General features: G+C 39.3%; 1 long non-coding RNA gene and 1 pseudogene across 1 annotated transcript; one reads left to right on the plus strand and one right to left on the minus strand.

Annotated features, from left to right (window-relative positions):
• Positions 1 to 332: 332 nt before the first annotated feature.
• LOC123879988 lies at positions 333 to 1,679 on the minus strand. Its single transcript, XR_006799133.1, has 2 exons — positions 1,203 to 1,679; positions 333 to 462 (listed from the first exon to the last, which is right to left on the minus strand). It is a non-coding gene; the product is annotated as an uncharacterized LOC123879988 (long non-coding RNA).
• Positions 1,680 to 2,417: 738 nt separating this feature from the next.
• LOC123879987 lies at positions 2,418 to 22,947 on the plus strand (annotated as a pseudogene).
• The last annotated feature ends 1,092 nt before the right edge of the window (positions 22,948 to 24,039 follow it).

The raw sequence follows: 24,039 nt of genomic DNA on the forward strand, positions 1-24,039 counted from the left end.
TTGCGTATTTAATCCTTAGTCTATGACATTCAATTCCATCAGCCTGTATGCGTTCACTGCTGGACATAGGCCTTTCCAAGAGTGGGCCACCAAACACGGTTCTCCACCTTCCGTGTGGACTATACAAATTTCAAACCCCTATTTTACCCCCTTATGGGTTGAATTTTCAAAAATCCCTTCTTAGCTACGTCTACCATAATGACTATTTGCATACCAAATTTCAGCCCCATCCGTCAAGTAGTTTGAGCTGTGCATTGGTAAGTCAGTCAGTCAGTGATTTTTATATGTATAGATATATGGTATGATATTTAATAAACCACTGTTTTACTTGCCTCAATTTGTTCATAGGAATGCAGGTATAGTTCCAACATGTTTCTTTTTCAGTTTTGTAGCTTCTCACACAGCACCTCAGGTGCAGGATTTCCCTGTGTAAACACCAATTCAGATGACCAACTCCTTATTCTGGAAAGTTAAGGCAGAAACATAAAGTAAATGGTAAATTATATTATCATTCATTAATAGAGTAAATTTTCTTTTTTAGCTCAACAAAAGAACCAGATTTGGAGAAATCCCACAGAGAAACAGGTTGCATCTGGAGACACAGATAGGCATTTTAAGAGCCATGCTTTTCATCCTAGAAAATTAAAGAGTATCCATCTCATAGATAGGAATTTTGAAAAACCGAAACAAAGTACTGAGTATCAAAGTGTTTATTTTATAGGAAGCTTTGAAGTGTATTAAAGAGTTCACACTTCACAATGAACAACATAATGAACATTTTTAGCCACTCATCAGTGAGAATATCCCTGTTTATTTGGTATAATGGATATATTTGGATTTGGCATGTTTAATGAAGAAATTCATCTGAAATTAATCCATACCAATATTATGAACGTGAAAGTGTAACTGTAACTTTTCACAGCCTATCCATTTAACCAATTTTGACGATATTTTGTGGTGATAGCTTGCATCTCGGAGATGGATGCAGGCTATTTCTTGTTCCATGAAATGAAAGAGTTCTTAAAAATCTAATTCCACGTGGATGAAGTCACAGGCATCATCTATTTGGCACTGAAATAGCTTGCATCCTGGAGGAGACATAGGATACTAATTTTCATCCCAGAAAATGAAAGAGTTCCCATGGGATTTAAAAAATCTAAGTCACGCGAACAAAGTCGCGGGCATCATCTAGTAATACTTACTCTGTGATGACAAAACTATGCTTTCCACCTCCGTAATTGCAGTCTTATATAGTTATCATACTGCATGCATGTATGAGAGTCCCTTTAGCCTTTTCCATCCAGTCGTTCTCGTCCAGCCACTCTCCTGAGGTAGTTTTTCCAGCAGCTTGCACTTGGAGGTTGTTTTACATGCCCTTATCGCCTTCACAGTAAGAACACCCCCAGAAGTCCCCAGAACCCCCAGAAGATGTTTGGTGCATCTTCGGCATTCGCTAGATGTGGGCCACCTTTCCTTTGATCTTCGTGAAAACGCAAAATGCAAGTCCAAACCAAGGAATACATTTCTCAATCGCGGTTATGGTTATTAGCGCTCACTGATTCTTTACACTCGTATACAAAACAAGTATACTCAATTTAAGAAAAAAAGACGATAAATTTCTAAGAAAAACATATGAAACAGTGATTTAAATTGGCTAAAAAGTTTTCGTATTTTTTATTGATTTCTACGTTACGCCATTTTTCATTTTTGTTTTATCAACAGTGTTGTCGACATTTGATTTTATTTCCCCCAAATTCAGATTTTTAATCGTACCTATTGAAATGAGAAATCCAATGAACGACATTGAACATTTTTATATTTTGTATGTTACTGCTACTCTGTTTTATATTACTTTATTCAAAAAATGGTTATCATGTTATATAACTGTAATTTCAAACCTAAATATATTATTTTACTTAAATTTGCTATATGATTCTTAAAAACCTTTAATTTTGGCAACATGAAATTTAAAGTTAAATCCAATAAAATATTATACTTTTTTCTATAAAAATCTAAGCTCGTTTTTCTTCCACCTTTAGGGTAAAACCCTTAGCTGGTCACACTCCTCGTGCGACCATTCCATATAACTATAATACATATAGTAATAAAAAATTTCAAACGTATGCGTAAATATAGCTGTGGTAGTGAAGCGAGAAGCTTAATGTCTACCCATACTAATTATGTGAGATAGAAGACATGTACTTGCAATGTACCTAAGCATATTTGAAATACCGTAGGATAGCCGGCCCTGCTTTTGTTTGGCAAGTTCGTTATTTCTTTGCAAATCGTAATTATAGTAAATTACATCAAGAAAAATGTTGTTTTGCAAAAGCTAATAGCAGTAAACTACTAGCCGTCTTGTTTTCAAGACAAATTCTAAGTAGCGTTGATCGCGTACGTCTAATAAGCACTCAAAGATGGCTGATATAATGGTAAGGGCTCATCTTGGCGGCATTTGTATTGATAGGTAACGGTCAAAAATAAGATTGTTTGTTTTGTCCATATGTTGTGTTCTATATCAAATTCAACTATTTTATTATTGAAAACAAAGGTTTGGCTGCTTGGTGAAATAATGGGAGTAGCATTTCAACTTTTTCGGAATGAGTAATTCAACCTTATTGGGTGTTAAAAAGATGCCGCGAAAAATGTATTTTTTGATCATTTTGATTTCTATACCTAATATCTATACTAATAAATAAAATTGGAGTGTCTGTCTGTAATTTCGAAATAACTACCTCATATTAAGCTCATATGGTTATTTGAACGATACCATAACTGAATCACACGTTTTTAAAATTTTTGTCTGTCTGTCTGTCTGTTTGAAAAGGCTAATCTTTGGAACGGCTGAACCGATTTTGACGGGACTTTCACAGGCAAGTAGAGGATTGACCAGGGCGTAAAATAGGCTACTTTTTTAACCGACTTTCAAAAAGGGAGTTGTGTTTTTCTACCTATGTACACCGAAATCTCCGAGATTTCTGAACCGATTTGCGTCATTTCTTTTTTAATCGATAGAGGAACTTTGCGACATTGTTTCATAAAAAATTTGGAGTCCAACTCCTCAATCCTGATGCTGCAGGGGATCTGACCAATCCACGCGGGCGAAGCTGCGGGCATCAGCTAGTTTCAAATATAACTGGTGGAAAAAACATTTACTACATCAAAAACGTATACCTCAAATTGAAGAGTTTCATGTAATACCTTCCTAACTATTAAACACCAAAAATCTTCGTATTCGTCAAAAGTCTTGTATATTACAAGCTACCAAGGTAGCTATTTGTTTCTTATAACTAAGGGGCAAGTACATTGTATCCTTTGTCAGTGAAAATTTTTTTATAAAATTATTCGTGTCTATTATGTGAATATAATCCCTATGGCCAAAACTTAAATTATTAATAAGCATGTTGAGTTTATAGACATACCTATTTTGTGCTGGGGTTAAAGTGCAAGAGTAAGGAAAAGTGCACAATATGAATTTACAACCCGTATTTTCTTGTAGGTCCAATAGGTATGCAAAACTTCTTAAAATTTGTTTTTTTGTTATTTGCATGCTGTCACCTATCAACAAGACAACTGTACTATATTTATCTAAACAGCAGCCTTTTACATTTTCAATTATATATTCATATGGTGCCCCTGGGTTACATAATTATGTTGATCACTGTTTGATGTAATTTATTACTTATTAAATGACCAAAGTCTTTTCCCAATCCATCTGAAACAACAAATGTTTTCCGCTGAGGGCAATGTAACGAGGAACCATTGTTTTCACAGCCTTTTTGTTGTCCTATACACTGACTGTCCACTGGCATTTCGTCCGGAACCTTATTTGAGCACTCACATCTATTAATCAGAGAGTCAAGACGATCTATATTATAATTACTTAAGGCTAACAGCTCATCAGCGGCCAGTATATGCTCACCGACCTGTTTCTGTGACAGCTCGTACTGGGAAGTAACTGTTTTCAAGGAGTTTTCCAGTTTTAGAATCTCCTCATTAAGACTCCGAACGTCAGTTTCATATTGAACTCTCATCTCTTGCAGTGAGGAACAATATGTATTGAGCTTATTTAATAAATCTGAACGTTCTTTTCTAAGCCTAATGTTTTTATTACATAATTTCTGAAATTTTATTAATTTTTTCGTTTTTTTAATTAATTTACCAATTTTGATGTATTTTTTAACTTTTTTGTGACTATTTAAATGGATAGTTTCTGAATGTGGCTTATTATTAGCAGCACAAGGTGTCACAGGTCAGGTCAATTGTCAACACTGGTGCTGTTGAGGATGAAGCAAGCAGCTCATCATACAAGTTATTTGTTTTTTGTGTTTCATAACTTGCTATTTGTGACTGAAGGTCACAAATTAACTGTTGAGATTGGCTTAATTCATCCTCTAACATAGATATCTTTCCCAGAGCCTCTTCATAAGTTTGTATGCACTGATTGAACGACCCTACTGCCAACTGAAGTTGGTCGCGCTCCTCTGATAACAAAGTATGAGCGTTGTGCAGGTTTGCAAGTTCAGACTTTAACTGTGAGTTCCTAGCAATAATGATTCTCATCTCAGCTTCACTTTCATCTTGTTCCTTCAGTAATTGGGTATTTAATTGTTTCAGTGATTTTATTTCGCGTAAAGCATTTTTCAGTTTCTGTTGTTCTTACTGGTGCTGGTTGGCAGTAGATCGGTATTGAAATTATGATTTATCACAAAATACACTTTGATTACAGTTGTTTTACAATAATTGTAGTCTTATTTAAATGTAAATTTACTTAAAATTGTAATTAAAATTAAATAGCTGATTTTCAGACATGTCAGCTTCAGTGTTGCCACCCTTGCTTAATCTCTAAATTAAACTAAAATTACAGGTCTAAATTGATTGATTGCTATCCTTTTCGTAATGCTCCCTGTCGAAAAGGATAGCACTAGGTTTAGATCTGTCAATGTTTATAATATATTGTGTATTACATAGTGCATGGCACATTAGGATATTGATGCATTTAGTTCCTAAATCCTTCCATATACAACTCAACGAGAATGAGATTTTGATCCTAAGATTTAACATTTATCAGATTTTAATGATAACAACTGAGACTGATGGCTTAACATGGTCTTTGAGGCACAGAAAAAACAAAAAAGTTAAATCACAACATGCAAAGTTGGTCACACATCCAGTTACTGACCTGAGTTAACATTGATTTACCAGCGTGATTGTTTCATATACACTGTCACAACTAGGCAGCAAGGCCCTCAATACTTACATGCAATATTCTAAATACATTCTAATTTCCAGTCTATGTTTTGGAAAATGAGTAATGGAACTCAGAATGGTACAGCAGAGGCTGCACCTGCCAAGGCGCCCACCAAGGCGCAGAAAGGTACCATAGAGAAGATGTATCAGAAGAAGTCTCAACTTGAGCACATTCTTCTCCGTCCTGACACATACATTGGGTCGGTTGAACGTGCCACTGAAACTATGTGGGTGTTTGACAAGGCCAAGGAGTGTATGGTGCAGCGAGAACTTACATATGTACCTGGTAAATTTTTATTTAATATTATTTTTCTTTGAAAACGAATAATCAAATTATTTTAAGTTAATTTTATTTTTTTACCAACTCTGAAAATATCTGCCAACTAATGTCTCAGCTTGGTTAGTTTATAATTAAATTAAATATTCTCAAATTGGCTCTCAAAACGTATGCTTTGGTTTCCATTTCTTAAAGAATTTCAAATTAAAACCATTTAATCTAAATTTCATTATTCTTTAGTGGGTGACTAATTGTTAAAACATAATTATTGTTATGAAATTTTGCAGGTCTGTACAAAATATATGATGAAATATTAGTTAACGCAGCTGACAACAAGCAAAGAGATGCCAAAATGGATGTTATCAAAATTGATATAAACCAAGAAACAAATACAATATCTGTATACAACAATGGTTGCGGTATTCCCGTAGTAATGCACAAGGATGAGAAAATGTATGTCCCAACCATGATTTTTGGACATCTTTTGACATCATCAAATTATAATGATGAAGAGGAAAAAGTGACAGGTGGGAGAAATGGTTATGGTGCAAAGTTGTGTAACATTTTCTCTACAAAATTCACAGTGGAAACCGCGTCTAAGCAGTACAAGAAACATTTTAAACAAACTTGGGGCGCCAACATGACAAAGGCTTCCGAACCCAAAGTTAAGGAAGCGGGCAAAGATGATGATTTTACTAAAGTGACATTTAGCCCAGATTTGGCTAAGTTTAAAATGGATAAACTAGAAGATGACATTGTGGCACTAATGTCGCGGCGAGCTTACGACGTGGCCGCGTCGTCTCAAGGCGTAAAAGTCTATCTCAACGGAGAGAGAATAAAGATAAACAAGTTCAAGGACTATGTTGATTTATACATAAAAGGCAAAGAAGATGAGAACGGACAGCCTTTGAAGGTTGTTTACGAAAAAGTAAATGATCGTTGGGAAGTTGCTTTGACTCTCTCTGATAAAGGTTTCCAACAAGTTTCATTTGTAAACTCGATCGCTACAACAAAAGGAGGCAAACATGTGGACTCTGTTACAGATAATATTGTTAAGAATGTTCTAGAAGTATTAAAGAAGAAGAATAAGGGTGGTCTAAACATCAGACCATTCCAAGTCAAAAATCATATGTGGGTGTTTATTAACTGTCTCATTGTCAACCCAACCTTTGATTCACAAACTAAAGAAAACATGACACTTCAAGCTAAAAGCTTTGGTTCGAAATGTGCTTTGTCTGAAAAATTTATTACTGCAGTCACAAAGTCTGGGTTAGTTGAAATGGTACTGACATGGGCGAAGTTTAAAGCTCAAACGGAACTTGTAAAGGCATCTGGCAAAAAACAGAGCAAGCTTAAAGGCGTACCCAAACTAGAAGATGCAAACGACGCGGGGACAAAAAATGCGCATCTTTGCACACTAATCCTTACTGAGGGAGACTCAGCCAAGACATTAGTTGTGTCTGGATTGAGTGTAGTTGGCAGGGATTATTATGGCGTATTCCCACTAAAGGGTAAACCTCTAAACGCTAGGGACGCGTCACATAAACAGGTTTTAGAAAACGTCGAAATAAATAACTTGATCAAAATAATGGGTCTGCAATACAAAAAGAAATACAACACTGTTGATGACCTAAAGTCGTTGAGATATGGAAAAGTTATGATCATGGCCGATCAGGATCAAGATGGATCTCATATAAAAGGACTGATCATAAATTTCATACATCACAACTGGCCAGAACTTTTAAAACTGCCATTTTTAGAAGAATTTATTACACCTATTGTTAAAGCGACAAAGAAAGATAAGGAGTTATCATTTTTCTCATTACCTGAATTTGAAGAATGGAAGAAAGATACGGAAAATTACCATACATATAACATCAAATACTACAAAGGTTTGGGTACCTCGACATCTAAGGAGGCTAAAGAATATTTCCAGAATATGGACAGGCATAGAATACGATTCCGTTAAAGTGGCCCTACAGATGATCATCACATAGAATTAGCCTTTTCGAAGAAAGGTGCAGATCAGCGTAAGGAATGGTTGACCAGTCACATGGAAGAGGTGAAACGGAGGAAGGAGATTGGTCTGTCAGAGAGATATTTGTATACAAAAGAAACTAAACAGGTCACATATTCGGATTTCGTGAACTTGGAACTGGTTTTGTTTTCCAATGGTGATAATGTTAGGTGAGAATTACATTATAAAATAACCTATTAGCTACTGATTTTATATTTCCGTAAATGAGTCTTTAGTTTGCTGAACCTTAACAATCTGAGTCAAAAAGAAATATTGCAAATGTAACATTGATTGCATTGCAAAGTAAAAACATTAGTGTGTGTAGTTTTTAAAATAGGACATTCTAAGTAAATAAAAAATACAGCTTCTGCCTAATCCTTGGAACTATACTTACTTTAAAACACCTTGATAAAAGATTGCAGGCTCAAAACAGTTGTTCTATTTGGCAGCTATTTTAAATACGTCATATAAAGTATCCGAGTTACTCTCAAGTTGTGCCTACAGAAGATTTACTTCAATGTTTTTAGGTCCATACCATCAATGATTGATGGTCTGAAGCCCGGCCAGCGTAAAGTGATCTTCACGTGCATAAAGCGTAATGACAAGCGAGAGGTCAAGGTCGCCCAGTTAGCTGGTTCCGTTGCAGAACACTCTGCATACCATCACGGTAAGTGTTCTAGCTATGATACTGTACCAATTGTCTACTGTAAAATGCACTAAAATCAATCCTTTGACCTTGTTTTAAAGTCATGTTTTGTTCTGGCCCCAAACGGACCAAAATCAACCTTAACATCTAGTTTTTAAGTCGTTAATTCAAACGAGTGTTCTAACAGAGTTGGGATATCTCGTTTGCAATATCAGTATAGAATAGAATAGAATATAAATATTCATACTCAAATAAACTTGTACAAGTACTTTTGAATCGTCAAACGCATCTACCACTGGTTTGGAATGCCTTTCTTGCTGAGAAGGCATGAAACTCGGCGATTACTCTATTTTATAGATTCGATTTACAATATTATCCTATGAATACAAGTAGGTAACTGCAATCCTGCACTTTTTAAGGTTGCCTGATAGAGTGCTCTAAGTAATAAGGCCGCCTTTGCACACAATTGTTTTTTTCTTTTTTTTTCCTTTTGTGTTGTGTTCCTTTTCATGTTATTGTGTGCAATAAAGATTTCATCTATCGATCTATTTTATCATTTACATAATCTTCGATTAGCAAGGGCTGGCTTAGTGCAAAGGCACTAAATAGAACTTTAATATGAATTCTGCTCCTACCCTCCACAGGTGAACAGTCCTTAATGCTGACGATTGTGAACCTCGCACAAAACTACGTAGGCTCCAACAACATTAACCTGCTGGAGCCGCGCGGTCAATTCGGCACACGCCTCTGCGGCGGCAAGGACTCGGCCAGCCCGCGTTACATCTTCACGCTCATGTCGCCTCTCACCAGGCTCATCTTCCACCCGCACGATGACCCGCTGCTTGTGGTAAGTAATAAGTTACAAGACCCAATGTTGTCTAGTATTATAGAATACCAAGATGTTAATCTTGGGAAAAAATTGCACTGTTCTGTTCCTTTCAAAAAAATCGCACATTAGACTATACATAAATATTTCTATTATACTAGCTGATGCCCGCGGGAACTCTTTGATTTTCCGGCATAAAAAGTAGCCTATGTGTTAATCCAGGGTATAATCTATCTGCATTCCAAATTTCAGCCAAATCTGTGCTGTAGATTTTGCGTGATTGAGTAACAAACATCCAAACATCCACACTATTTATTCTGTTTAGCACGAGTTTGAAGACAGCCAGAAGATCGAGCCAGTCCACTACATCCCCATCATTCCAATGGTGCTGGTGAATGGGGCAGAGGGTATCGGCACTGGCTGGTCCACCAAGATACCCAACTACAACCCACGTGACATCGTGGCCAACTTGCGGTAAGCTTAAAAAAAATGTTCTCCCGACCGAATTTCAGTAACGCATCAAATCTCCAGAGAATCGGCCATCGGCGCGTGAGATATTATTTATAAAGCACCATTGTGTGGGCAAACACACTCGCTATTCCTTCACTCTCGTAGCCCGATGGGACAGAAATCCGACGCGGCCGGAGAGAGATCAGCTGCAGGACCGTTGCGTGCTTTTCGAGACACTGGGGTGAAACACCAACTTCCAAACTCTGGGCTGGTAGGTACAGAGAATTTCTCAACAGCAAAATCCAACATGCTGACCACTAGGTGACTAGGCCATCCAGGTAGTAAGATTACTGTCGTAACGAACACACGTGTCTTGTGTTTTGTGGGAGGCTTCGGCCGTGGCTGGTTACCATCCTACTGGCAAAGCCGTGCCGCTAAGCGTTTTAGCGTTCTGGTACGATGTCGTATAGAAACCAAAGGGGTATGGGTTTAATAAAACTGCCATACCCCTTCTAACTTCAAACTTTTTTTTTTAGACGCATGCTCGATGGCGAAGATCCAGTACCAATGCACCCGTGGTACAAGAACTTCCGTGGCACAATCGAGGGCTTCGGCGATAAATACGTCATTTCCGGCGAGGCGGCCATCTTGCCCAATGAAAAGATCGAGATTACCGAGCTTCCGGTCGGCACGTGGACGCAGAATTACAAAGAGAATGTTCTAGAACCTTTGCTCGGGACGGAGAAAGTGAAGCCAGTGATATCGGAGTATAGAGTAAGTTTTTAAAGTTATGACATATATGTTTATATAATTATTAATTACATAGCATCTTAAGCCCATTCTTCACTCACATGGTAAAAACCCATACACACTGTTATTTGACACTGTGATTCAATAGAGTCGAAAATGAGTTTCGACTATTGTACTTAGGATAAAGAGTCAAAAACCTAAGCGAAAACAAAATGGCTTTTACTGCATTTCATCCTGCAAGACACCTGCACACCTGCACACCTGCCATAGATTGCTAGGCAAATTTCGTTCGTAAACGTTTCATATCCAATTTGGGTCAATTATAGGTTCTATTTTACAGAGGGAACTAGAGTGATGAAGCAGTCGGTTTTGACCCTGAATCAATGTCTGTCAAATATTAGACTATTGGTGACGTGAAATCAAAGAAAAATAGTTTCATAGCCTACCTAGCTTCAAATGTAGGTAACATGATGCCTGCCAATGATGCAAAACGTCGAAGCCTCAACTTTTGTTACATGTCGCCTAGCTGTCGTAAACTGTGATATTTTATTTCAGGAATACAATACAGAAACAACAGTGCGATTCATAGTGAGCTTGCTGCCGGGGAAACTGGCGGAAGTGGAGGCGGAGGGCATCCACAAAGTGTTCAAACTGCAGACCACCATCTCTATGACCTGCATGAATGCCTTCGACCACATGAACTGTCTTAAGAAGTGAGCAATCTATTCCAAGTACAAATGCCATAAATAAATTAATCTATTGATATAGAAATTAGGTTACATAGATGACAGATAACAAACAAAATGACATCGCTCTAGTGGCCAGGTTTGCACATAATTTGTCTCTGATTCCTATTATGAAATGTAGAAAAAAGTTTTACAACAACTTCATTGCTGATGCAATCCCAAACGCAACGGAGTGCGAAATAAATATAGAGATGAATCAATTTTTGACCCTAGAATAATTAATATACTTAATTATTTTATATGGCAATAGTATTTTGGCTTCAAAAACAAGTTTCTGCAACTTATGTCTACTATTGCTAGGGTCAAGGCCATCCTAGTGAAACTGCATACCTTTAGCATGACTGCTAGCTTAAAGAAACTATATTACTATCATTATTTTGTAGATATGACAAAGTTGAAGAGTTGCTCCGAACATTCTACGATGTCCGGCTCAAGTACTACATGAGAAGAAAGGACTACTTAGAGGGCCAGTTGCAAGCCGAGGCGGACAAACTGACTAACCAGGCGCGTTTCACTGTGGAGAAGTGCGACAAAGGGCTGGTGGTAGAGAACAAGAAGAGGAAGGTGATGGTGGAGGAACTCATAAAGAGAGGTAGGCCAAGACAATATTATTCGACGTTTAAGTTCGATTCCAGGGCCAGGCCAAAATATTTGTAATGTTGCGGCTACATTAAGGTTAACGTCAATGCCCAACAACGCCATAATTATCGCGATAATCATCGCGTTAAACTGAGTGGGCACACTTGAACGGTTTACGACTTATGCCAATTGAATTGTGGCTAAGATAGTCTAACGCCAAACGGCATTGTGAATGCCGTTGTATGTTGATCGTGGCTACATCTACGTTTATGGGGAAGACTGGCCGCTGTGGCCGAAATTCGGTTGGAAGGACATTTTTTTTTTTATTATTATTGTCCATCCGAGGGATGCAAATTTCTATCTTTACCAAAATCGCTTAAACAGGCCGTGAAAAGCAAGCAGACAGACGCTTATATTATACATATATTTCGCATTTATAATATTAGTATAGATTTTTGCGTTTTTCTCCAGGCTACGCTCCGGACCCTATCGCTGACTGGAAAAAGCGCGCGAGCAAAATGCAGGGACTCGACGTTTTGGACGAGGAGCCGGAGTCCGAAGAGGAGCCTGAGCTTGAACAGGACAGCAAGGGCAAGCCTCTCGATCCAGGTAAATCTGAATTGTTTGCTATGTATTTTAATAATTCCTTCGAAACTGTTCGATTTTCTGGGACCAATATCCATTTTCAGGCAAGTAATCTCTTTGCCAAATTTTGTCAAGATTGGACCATGAAAATGTTACGGACAGGCACATTTTTGCATTAATAATATTGTAGCGAAGCAAGCACGAAGTACCCGCACCGATGAGATATGATGGAAAATTCCAGTCACGCCGCGAATGCGTGATCCGTCGACGCCACCGCGCCGCCCTCCCGCCGACCGACACCCGCGGGCGGGTATATAACGCCCGCGGCCGCCGACTGCAGTCAGTCGTTCTGTGGACACTGTGTCGGCTCGCGGGAACTCGGGCAGACGCAACCACAGGATAGACGCTGGAGGTGTTGGAGTACGCGGCAACCCGTTGCCCCGTAACCAGCTCCGCCGTCTCTCCCCTCGCGCGCGCGACACCCACCCTCGGTCGTCCGTTGATTAGAGTCCCGCGACACGTTAGAGTTCCGCACCGCTAGAAGGGTGGTAGGTTCCGTACTGTAGCATTTCGGATCGCCGCGCCGATATACCCGCGTGTTCGATAACTAGTGTAGATAAAACTAGCCTGTATCAAGATAGGTTAAGGTTGTAAATAAATAAGCACGTTAGATAGTAATCCGGGTTTTATTCCTCGACACCCCCGTTCCCCGAAACCTCGATAAGGTAAATCCTAATCAATGTACGTGGCGGAGTAGCCGACGAACCATCGACTGCTTCACCACGTTACATTTGGCGCCCACGTAAATAACCCACCTGGCCGTCCGGGTTCCGCGTCGCGAAGTATCGCGCGTCAAGGTTCCGTATAAAAATTTAAAAATTTAAAATATCAGCCGTCCGGGTTCCGTATAAAATTATATATATAATTTTAAATAAATTGAAACAGTAACATTAGTAACACGGGGAAATTAATAGCAACCGGGAATTTGAAAAGAAATACGGATACAAACTCTTGCAAATGTCGGCTCGCGGAAATTCGGGCAGACGACAAGGGTGAATATCCGACCGGAAAACATAGGACACTATCTTAACAAAAGTTAGCGCGAATCGGATGCGAGTTCTTGGTCGGTCGGTCACGTGGCAATTCGGGCAGATAGAATCAAGAACAAGCATCCTACCGAAGGGATAACACGCAGAAAGGGGAGACAGACACAAAAACACAGATACACAATAGTCGGGAGATAAAAGAACCCCGTACCGTGTAATTGAGATAAATAAATATAAAATAAGTTCCACACCGTGTATAATAAATAAAAAGAAAATAAAGTCCGTACCCGATAACATAAACAAATAATAAATAATCTCCGTACCGTATAAAATAAATAAATAGATAATCCGATACCGTGTAAATAAATAAATAAATAGAAGTAAATATATTAAGACGCATTCCAAGACTGCACAATGACGAGCGAAAACGTAACAAAAGAGTTCGATAAGGCGATATCCCGCTGGGATATAACGTTCGATACGACAGAAGATCCGGTAGAATTCCTAGAAAGGGTAGAAGAATTAGCCGATACTCTGAAAGTAAACAAAGACAAGATAATGCACGTCATGCCAAGATGCCTACAAGGCCAAGCATCACTGTGGTATAGAAACAATAAACATGATTGGAAATCGTGGCAGGATTTCATAGAATGTTTCAAATTATACTACTACCCAAGGAACTACGAAAAGAACCTTCTGGAAACAATCATTAATAGGCATCAAGAAGCCAAGGAAAGTTTCGTGCAGTACTTGACCGATATACAGACTCTTATAAGGAGATATGGAAAACTGACCACAGAGCAAAAACTAGATCGTATATATGACAATATGAGGTTTAACTACAAGTATTACATTAGAAGAAAGGATTTCAAGACGATCACAGAGCTCATACAACTGGCAGGGGATTATGAAAATATAAACGCAAACCGGGACAGAGGAGATTATGAAAAACCGACGTGCCTACCGAAACGTAGACATAACCAGCCAAGCTCAAATTCCGAAGAAAAAACCGACAAATCCAGCAAAGTAAAATCTCAAGCATATACAACACACACGCAAACAGAAAAAGACAACAGAATATTCACCGAAGTAAAGATAAAGGGAAAATTATTTAAAGCTCTCGTGGACACAGGTTCGACAAATACATACATCAATAAGGAAATTATGGACCAGACTAAAGAATACAGCCAGGGAACAGTCAAAAAGAAGACAACGATAAAGTTGGCAGACGGATCCCAAATAACGACAGACAAAGCCATAAACTTAGATTTAGAGGTAAACGGAAAAGTCTTGTCACATCAGGTTGTATATTTGCCATCGACGACGGTCATGATCATGGGTATGGACCTACTGAAAAGGCTAGGACTCACAATAGGATGGAAGACGTCGTGCGAACAAGCACAGAGAACTAGGTCAAAAAGAAAAAACACAAAACCCGACGAAGTGTCAAGAAATCACGTATGCACAACGACAATAGAAGAGAAGGATTGGTACACAAAAAAGCTAGCAAAGGTTACGAAGACACCCGAGTCACAAACCGATTACTGCATACGTAACGGCAAGCTATATAGGAGAATAAGAAACCCACGATACGGAGGGTACCTAGATCCATCAACCGAATGGAAGTTATGCATAAAACATTCCGATAAAGAAAACATTTTAAAATATAACCATAACGAAAGAAATACCGAACACTTAGGAACGTCAAAGACGTTTAAGAAAATAGCACAACGCTATTATTGGCCCGGGATTTTTAGAGACGTAAAGAAATACGTAAACCGTTGTGAAACATGTCAGAAACACAAAAGTACACAAAACAAAACACCGGGACTAAGGTACATAAAAAAACGCAGAAGAGCCGTGGGAGGTAGTCACAACAAACCTCATCGGCCCACTACCATGTTCCTCAAAGGGACACCAATGGATCATCGTTTTTCACGACAAATTCACAAAAAGGTCAGAAGTAAAAGCCTTGAGGACGGCAACGATGAGCGTGGTAGTCAACGCCCTAAAAGAATGCATTTTAACAAGATATCGGGGAATGAAAACTTTATTAACCGTTCGACGCATGATATGCAACAAAATAAATCAGTACAATGGAACTACCACACCGATAATCAAAATGGACACCGAATACATCATAAGAAAGGGGGAAAACACCGTGATATACGCTAAGATCCGTCCACTATAAAAGGGTAGAAAACACCCACACACCGAAAAACCGAAAATATGAAGAATAGTGAACGCGAAAAGAACAAAAAACAGGGATCATAACCGAAACAACCCGTCCAGTGGAAAAGTGGATCACTGGCCACAAAAAGTAAATCAGAAACTACCCGTACCGAAAAAAATATATGTCACATTCAAACAATACAAAGCGTACAAGGGGAAGAGAGATAGTACAAATTAAATTCAGAATACCCTCAACTAGGCGAAAAGTAAAATTAACCTATAAATATATCAGTAAAACTAGTTTAACGGTTGAGGGGCTGCAGGCACAAATTCTGTTTTTATAGCTGTGACTTTTCCAGGTAAAAGTCTCCATTCCCGGGAGGAGGATGTAGCGAAGCAAGCACGAAGTACCCGCACCGATGAGATATGATGGAAAATTCCAGTCACGCCGCGAATGCGTGATCCGTCGACGCCACCGCGCCGCCCTCCCGCCGACCGACACCCGCGGGCGGGTATATAACGCCCGCGGCCGCCGACTGCAGTCAGTCGTTCTGTGGACACTGTGTCGGCTCGCGGGAACTCGGGCAGACGCAACCACAGGATAGACGCTGGAGGTGTTGGAGTACGCGGCAACCCGTTGCCCCGTAACCAGCTCCGCCGTCTCTCCCCTCGCGCGCGCGACACCCACCCTCGGTCGTCCGTTGATTAGAGTCCCGCGACACGTTAGAGTTCCGCACCGCTAGAAGGGTGGTAGGTTCCGTACTGTAGCATTTCGGATCGCCGCGCCGATATACCCGCGTGTTCGATAACTAGTGTAGATAAAACTAGCCTGTATCAAGATAGGTTAAGGTTGTAAATAAATAAGCACGTTAGATAGTAATCCGGGTTTTATTCCTCGACACCCCCGTTCCCCGAAACCTCGATAGGGTAAATCCTAATCAATGTACGTGGCGGAGTAGCCGACGAACCATCGACTGCTTCACCACGTTACAATATTAATATTCATGTATGTACATATGACTGCCTATAAGTGGTAAGCTTATTTGGCAGCTTGGCATGGAGCCTTGGGTTGGGCCAAAAAGTTTTTGGGTTTTTGCCTGGAAAGGTCGCAGTGCCTCGCAGAACACAAAGCCGTCTGATGTCTCCAGCCATGTTGGATTGCATTCAAATCGGACTATGAGAGTGAGGGTGCGCCCATACTTGACCTCTATATCTCGTATATATATCCTATAGTAGTATATGGTTATCAAAATTATTACAGACAACTAATACTAATTGTTTCCCCTTAACAGAGAAGCGTTCCAGCAGCTAAAAGAAGTGAAGAAGTACAACTATCTACTGGGCATGTCCATGTGGATGCTCACCAAGGAGAAGAAAGATGAGTTGCTCAAGCAGAGAGACCAGAAGCTGTCTGAGCTCACTGCTCTCAAGTGAGTCTCTTTTCCACATATTCCTCATGGCTGAGTGTTTCAGAAGTTCAAAGGTTTCAAACTAATTTTGCCAATACGACTTATAAAGGTGTTAGTACTACTTATATTATAATAGTGAAAATGGATTTTGAGTGTGACTCTTTATTGTTTAGAGCGAAAACTCCCGCGATGTTGTGGCGCGAGGACCTGGACGCGTTAATGCTGAAACTGGACGAGGTGGAAGAGAAGGAGCGACAGGACGAGGCGAGCGTTAACAAGAAAGGATCCAAGGCGTTGGTGAGTTATTATTTTGCTTTATACCCCACTACGGGGTGAATGGGTGTATGCGTGTACAGTTGGGGTCACGTAAAAAGAGCTCCAGGAGAGAGTTACTCCCTTGAGCGTCTTGTAGTGCAGAGTAAGGTGGAGGGTACCAAAGGGCGAGGAAGGTTGCCTACGCGATGGACCGACCAAATTAAATCCGCTGTGGGTGGTGCCGTGCACGAGTGTACCAGACTATCAGCTAGCAGGGAGAAATGGCGAATGCTCGTGAGGCGTTTAACATCTGCCCCCAAAACGTCACTTCATGATTACCACGACCGCTCTGCCAGGAGTCTTACGGTGAAGAAGAAAAAGCTACTGACGACATTAGGAGGCCTAATAACACGGCAGAACACACGCCGCTATCTTAGGTAAATTTAGCTTACACGTGCAGATGTTAGTGGATTTTGCTAGAGCAAGCCTAATATATAAATCAATAATGCATTTTTTTCTGTTTACATTGCATTCTCATAAGATGGAGAGGATAAAGGTAAAAAATAGATGAGATAGATGAAAAAAGATTTTTCAAAATGTATAGTTTTTATTTACCAAGTCATCACTTTCAGGCGGCCAACAAGAAGAGTCGCAAGTCATTGATGGACATCATGCCCTCTGAGAACGGGCGACGCATCGAGCCCAAGATTTCAGATGACCTCATCAAGAGGATACAGGCCGCTGAGAAAGCCAAGATCAAGAAGGAAGTCAAGAAGGAGTATGATCCTGTGAGTATCAAATAGTGAAATCAATATTATTTTAAAAACATAGAATATTTAGTAAAAAAAAGAGGCCCTCTACTTATTAGGGTTCTGTACCCGAAAGGTGCCTATAGGACCCCGATTTTGTTGTGCGCTCTTCTCAGACCTGGGTGCGTTTGGAACCCTTGTAGCTTTAGTTTTCAGTTTCCGTAATTAATTATCACCGCTATTTTACAGATCTAACAATTCAGACGATCAAAAGGCGTACAATAGTACCTACTTTGAATAAATTATTTTGATTTTGGACCCTATTACTAAACCTCTGCTACCCATCTCTCAGTTCTTCTTCTTTGTCGTTACACTCTTGGCAGAGCGGTCGTGGTCATCATGAAGTGACGTTTTGGGGGGCAGATGTTACACGCCTCACGAGCATTCGCCACTTCTCCCTGCTGGTCGACATTCTGGTACACTCGTGCACGGCACCGCCCACAGCGGACTTAATTTGGTCGGTCCATCGCGTAGGCGACCTTCCTCGCCCTCTGGTACCCTCCACCCTGCCCTGCACCACAAGACGCTCAATGGAGTCACTCTCACGCCGGGAGACATGTCCGAAGAACTTTAGTATGCGACCCTGTACTAACGCCGAAAGACGTTGTTTAATGCCGAGTTCTTGGAGTATAGAGACGTTGGTGCGAAATTCAGTCCATGAGACTCCTAGCATTCGCCTCCAGCACCACATCTCCAGAGCATCAATCTTCTTCTTCTCGACTGTTCGCAAAGTCCACGTCTCCGCAGCGTATAGAAAAATCTCTCTCTCTCTCAGTTAGCTGTATGTGAATCATAATAGATCCCACCAAAAACATTTCATGTAAAAAGATAGCCAAGACTCACAAGTTCATAATGTTTTCACTGTTAAAAAGTTATGAGATCTCTAATAGAGCCAAGCCCCTAGCTGAGCTTAGATTTGTGCTGGCCATGGAACCTATCCGAAGTCCAAAGTAATATAGCTCTTAAATGTTCTTGACTGTATCACATTTATAACAATAAATAACAAATCACTCTACTTACAAGCTCTGATTCTACAAACCCTATATCTTGGTAAAAAAAGGACGGCTTGGCTATTTTACAGATATGCATCTCATATACAAGAGGATGAAGAGGGACCCGATTTCTTAATTTATCTGTTGTTCATAATTCTTGAAATTCCTACTTAATGCCAAATTTCAGTCTTCTAGGACTTCAGAAAGTACCCTAGAATTTGTGACTAGAGGTTTTGAATGTCGATAAATCTGAAACTATAAAAGCTAGACAATTGATACTCAGTGCGTTTAATGAATCTGCCAAGGACATCTTATCCTGAAAATATCAGCATTCTAGCGATAGAATTTACAGATTTGCTTCCCCCATACAGAGGCGTAGAGGGGTGAAATTTCCAATTTCTTAATTTTCCTGTAGTTTGTATGCAATTTCTAGTCTACATACCAAATTTCAGTCTTCTAGGACTTCGGGAAGTACCCTAAAATTACAGACTAAAAGTTTTGACTGTCAATAAATCTGAAACTATAAAAGCTAGACAATCGATATTCAATGCGTTTAATAAATCTGCCAAGGACATCTTATTCTGAAAATATCAGCATTCTAGCGACAGAATTTACAGATTTGCTTTTCTCATAAGAGGCGTAGAGGGGGGAAATTCCAATTTCTCAATTTTTCTGTAGTTTATATGCAATTTCTAGTCTACATACCAAATTTCAGTCTTCTAGGACTTCGGGAAGTACCCTAAAATTACAGACTAGAAGTTTTGACTGTCAATAAATCTGAAACTATAAAAGCTAGACAATCGATACTCAATGCGCTTAATAAATCTGCCAAGGACATCTTATCCTGAAAATATCAGCATTCTAGCGACAGAATTTACAGATTTGCTTTTCTCATAAGAGGCGTAGAGGGGGGGAAAATCCAATTTCTCAATTTTTCTGTAGTTTGTATGCAATTTCTAGTCTACATACCAAATTTCAGCCTTCTAGGACTTCGGGAAGTACCTTAGAGGTTTTGATGATCATCAGTGAGGGACGAAAACGGCGTATTTTAGGTATCAATAAATCTGTAACCATAAAAGCTAGATATTTGATACTTAGTATATTTGGTAAATTTGCTGAGGACACCTTATACTGAAAATTTCAGCTTTCTAGCGTCATCCAGACCGAAGTTATGACGGGTCGAAAATACGGCGAAACACTTCGAGAAAAAGGTACGTAGCGCCCCGGCCGCCGTTTGGCTCGTCTTGGCGGGGGCACTACCGTGCCCCCTGATAGATAGAGAGTTGAAATTTTCGCAGAATGAGTATTTCTATTTCTGCTATATTAACAAATAACTAATTAAATTAAATAAAATAATTAAATAAAAAATAAACAATTTAAAAATAACCACTATGAAACTTAAAAAAAAATTAAATAGTGCCATTTCTAATAGTGTATAAAAATGTGACTTATGAAATGGTGTTTAATGTTATTAGTGTTTTTTAGGCAATGGCAAACCATTGGAAACCATATCAATAACCAATGATTTGTTTCATGCAGGATGATCCCACAGGCACTAGTTCCTCTAGCGCGGAAAAGAAACCCAAGGGGCGTGTGAAGAAGGACAAAGCAGATAAACCCGACAAACTGGACAAATCCGACGGACTAATCCATACTTATATTGTAAATGTGAAAGTTTGTCTGTCTCCTTTTCACGACCATCTGTTTAAGCGACACTTCATAATTCGCGCGCATAAAACATGGCGCGTAGGCAACAACCAATAGCAGACCGACGCGCGGTATGATTGGCTGAAATATTTTCGTGCCATTCAAAAATAAGATTTCTGCCCAGGTACATAAAGTGTAAGTTATTTACATTATTTATTATTTTGTTTAGCAGAAGAAGACGGCAGTGAGTGGCAGCAGTTCGGGCGAGCTGTCCAACTCAGACGTGGAGATGGTGGAGCCTCCCGCGCCCAGAGAGCGAGCCATCGTCAGGCGAGCGGCCACTAAGGTGCGTAAACTTTGTACTATGTGTATTTTATAAACTTGGAGACTGCCCAACGCGTTTTGTTTGTGGCCATTTGTAGGGAAGAGAGTTAAAATTTTCAGAGAATGTGTATTCTACTGCCGATGAAAATTTTGAAAATGGCCGCCATTAAAAAAAAAAGTGTTATTTCGTATACGATGGTACGGAACCCTTCGTGTGCGAGTCCGATTTTTCTCAGATCTAAAACTATATACGTCACAATCACTCCCCAGGTCCAGAAATATAAAGACGGATCAGACGATACGTCCTCGGACTCAGACGTAGAGTTACACGACAACAAAATAGATTCGGAAGGCGAGGCTCCCCGCGCCATGTCCGCGAGCGATGACTTCGTCAAGAAGAACGCGCACAAGAAACCCGCCGAGATGGACTCTGGTGAGTGAATCACGAAGTAGTCTATGTATGGTCTAGGGTTCTGCATTCAACCCATGCACGAATTAGTAAGCACATCCGTACACACTTCCACATGCATAAATAAACACACGCAAACATTCACGCACACGCACGCTCGTCCGCACATCCGCAACCATGCCTGCACGTACGCACACTGCAATATCCGTGAGCGACGACGACGTTGACTTCGTCAAAAATAACGCTCACAAGAAGCCCGCTGAAATGGACTGGTGAGTGAATCGCAGACTATTATAGTCTTATGTGGTGATCACAGTCTAAGGTTCTTTGTTCAACGTATGCACGATCCTATGCAAGCACCTCTGCACACACTCCCACACACACGTACAACCACATGCGAATTTTCACGCATACGCAAAACAATCAGACTTGGATAAAAATTATAATATATTTCTTTCTAGATTGTCTCTTCGACTCCTTAATAGAAGAAACAAAAAAAGAAGAGGTAGTCAAACCAAAAGAAAAATTCAATAACGAATCTCCCACAACAATACTATATCGTGCGACGAAGAACCTCCGCCGTCGCCGCCGCCCTCGCCGAAGAAGAAATCCGCGCCCAAGAGGAAACTTATTACTAGCGTCACTCAGAAAAGCAGGTATTATTTAAATATTTTTATCGAATAATTGGAATGTCCTCTCAAAACCAACACAAAAAACACCAGGTTCAATGTGTAAAGGTTATCCGAGAGTTTGAATCTAAAAAAACTAATGCCAAAATAAATAATTTAATTAGAGCGTGATTGCTATCACAACATCTAATTATCCAGTTCACAATACAAAAACCGAAAATATGCGATATCGCTCCGAATCTCAGAAGGAGACTGAACTAAAACCTTCGAAACACCCGTATTTTATGCAAGTTCAATCTTGTTGGCCTCCTAGCAACAGATTGTATGACATCGAATGAGCCAAATATCGATTTTATCAATCTACCTGCATTAGATAAATTAATAATTTTATATTATTTTTGACAACTCAAATCAATTTTTAAAAATAACCTTACATTATAAACGTTGACAAGGAGAAGAAAGAGAGAGAAAAGCCCAAGAAGAGGCCCGTGAAGACTGTTCTTAGTCAAGATAGCGATGACGATGATAGCATATTTGATAGTAAAAAGGTACGTGTATAATTACTCTCCACTAAATATTACACAGTGGGCTTTAAAAAAAAATAAACGACAGCTTCGGCTTCGTATAGCGTCGTCTCTCGTAGAATCGTTTGAGGCAGTTTGAGTAGGTCATCTGTGGAGTCCGTTTTTCGGAATGCAATGTATCGCTAACAACCGTCAAAATCGGTTAAATACAATGGGCCATTAAATGGTACTTACAGACAAACAGGCACGCTTTCGAATTTATAATTAGTATGGATTTATCATTCAGGAGCAATATGGTGGATTTTAAGCTCCATAGTGGTTGTAATATTAGTAAGCTGTCACTTTTACAGGACAAAAAAACGCTTATCCCTAATAAGAAAGTGAAAAAAGTGAGCAGCGACAGTGAGGTGGAAGAGATCCCCGCCAGCCCGGTAGCGCCTCGAGCCGGCGCCGGCGCGCGACCGCGGCCGCAGAAGAAATACCACTTCAGCGACGGCTCTGACTCCGAGTGAAGCTGCCGGGGTGAGTGTTCTGAAAGTGAACCTAGTAAAGTCATACAAGGGTCTAAAATACCCACAGCAGCCCGATAGCACCTCCAGGCGGTACACTAGCTAGGTCAATATATGAAAGTGACATAGTGTTGTGTGATTTGATTACTTCTGTGATTTCACTCCTCCTGTGAAACATTTGATTACACTATTTTGTTTGCCGGATCCTCATATTATGAAGAGTGATTTTTTATCCTTTACGGACAATTTAGTAAGATACTTACTATAATTAAATTAAATTAATTATTAAAAAGATGATGCCCGCGACTTCGTCCGCGTAAGTTACGGTTTAAAAAAAATATTTACTTAAAAATAGTTACTTCGAATATTTTTCTACAATTATTTTCATTATTGATTATTATATATTTCTTTTTCATTCCGCAAGTTATTGATTTTTCTCTTTTTTTATATATTTATATAATTATATTTTGTGTTCTCTTAATTAATTAATTAATTTTTTTTCATTCAGTAATATTATAGTTGTTTTGTTTTCTCTGTTGATCTAATTCACTTTGTTTTAATTGTGTTTACTAGTTAGTATTTATTTTATAATAACAAGACTAAACCTAATTTAAACATAGTTTTGTTCTAAGTAAATAAAATTAGTTATATAATAATAAAAAATCGATTGACTCGATTGATTGATTAATTTAAAACCTGTACTCCTAGTATGAGTTTACACGAAAACTTGGACGGTTTTTGTGAGTTTTGATAGTTCATTACAATATTTTCGCTGTGTGAATACTATAAAACTCGTACTCAGATTACGCATAAATTAAGAATGTAATAATAGTTTTGTATCTGATTTTTAAGTTCTAACACCGGACTAAGAGAAATGTTTGCGGCTGCTAGGTTTTTGGCAAACATTTTTTGCCTAGCAAATGTGTAAAGTTTATTATTTGTTTTTCCATGACTTCATCGGGCAGGTTTTAGTGTTTTGTATATATCCTGTAGGAACCTTAGTTTTTTCTAAAGATTTTTTTGAAAAAATAGAATAATTACTGTATCTCGTAATAATAGATACTCTGTATATTCCTTGCGCAGTTGTTTGCAAAAGTCGCGTTAAAGCCGGTTCAGCCGTTTTGAAGATTTCTCGCACGAACAGACAGACATTGACATCTTTGATATCTGGTCTGTTATATCAGCTAA

Source organism: Maniola jurtina, chromosome W (genome assembly GCF_905333055.1).
Source record: "Maniola jurtina chromosome W, ilManJurt1.1, whole genome shotgun sequence".
Lineage (NCBI taxonomy): Eukaryota > Metazoa > Arthropoda > Insecta > Lepidoptera > Nymphalidae > Maniola > Maniola jurtina.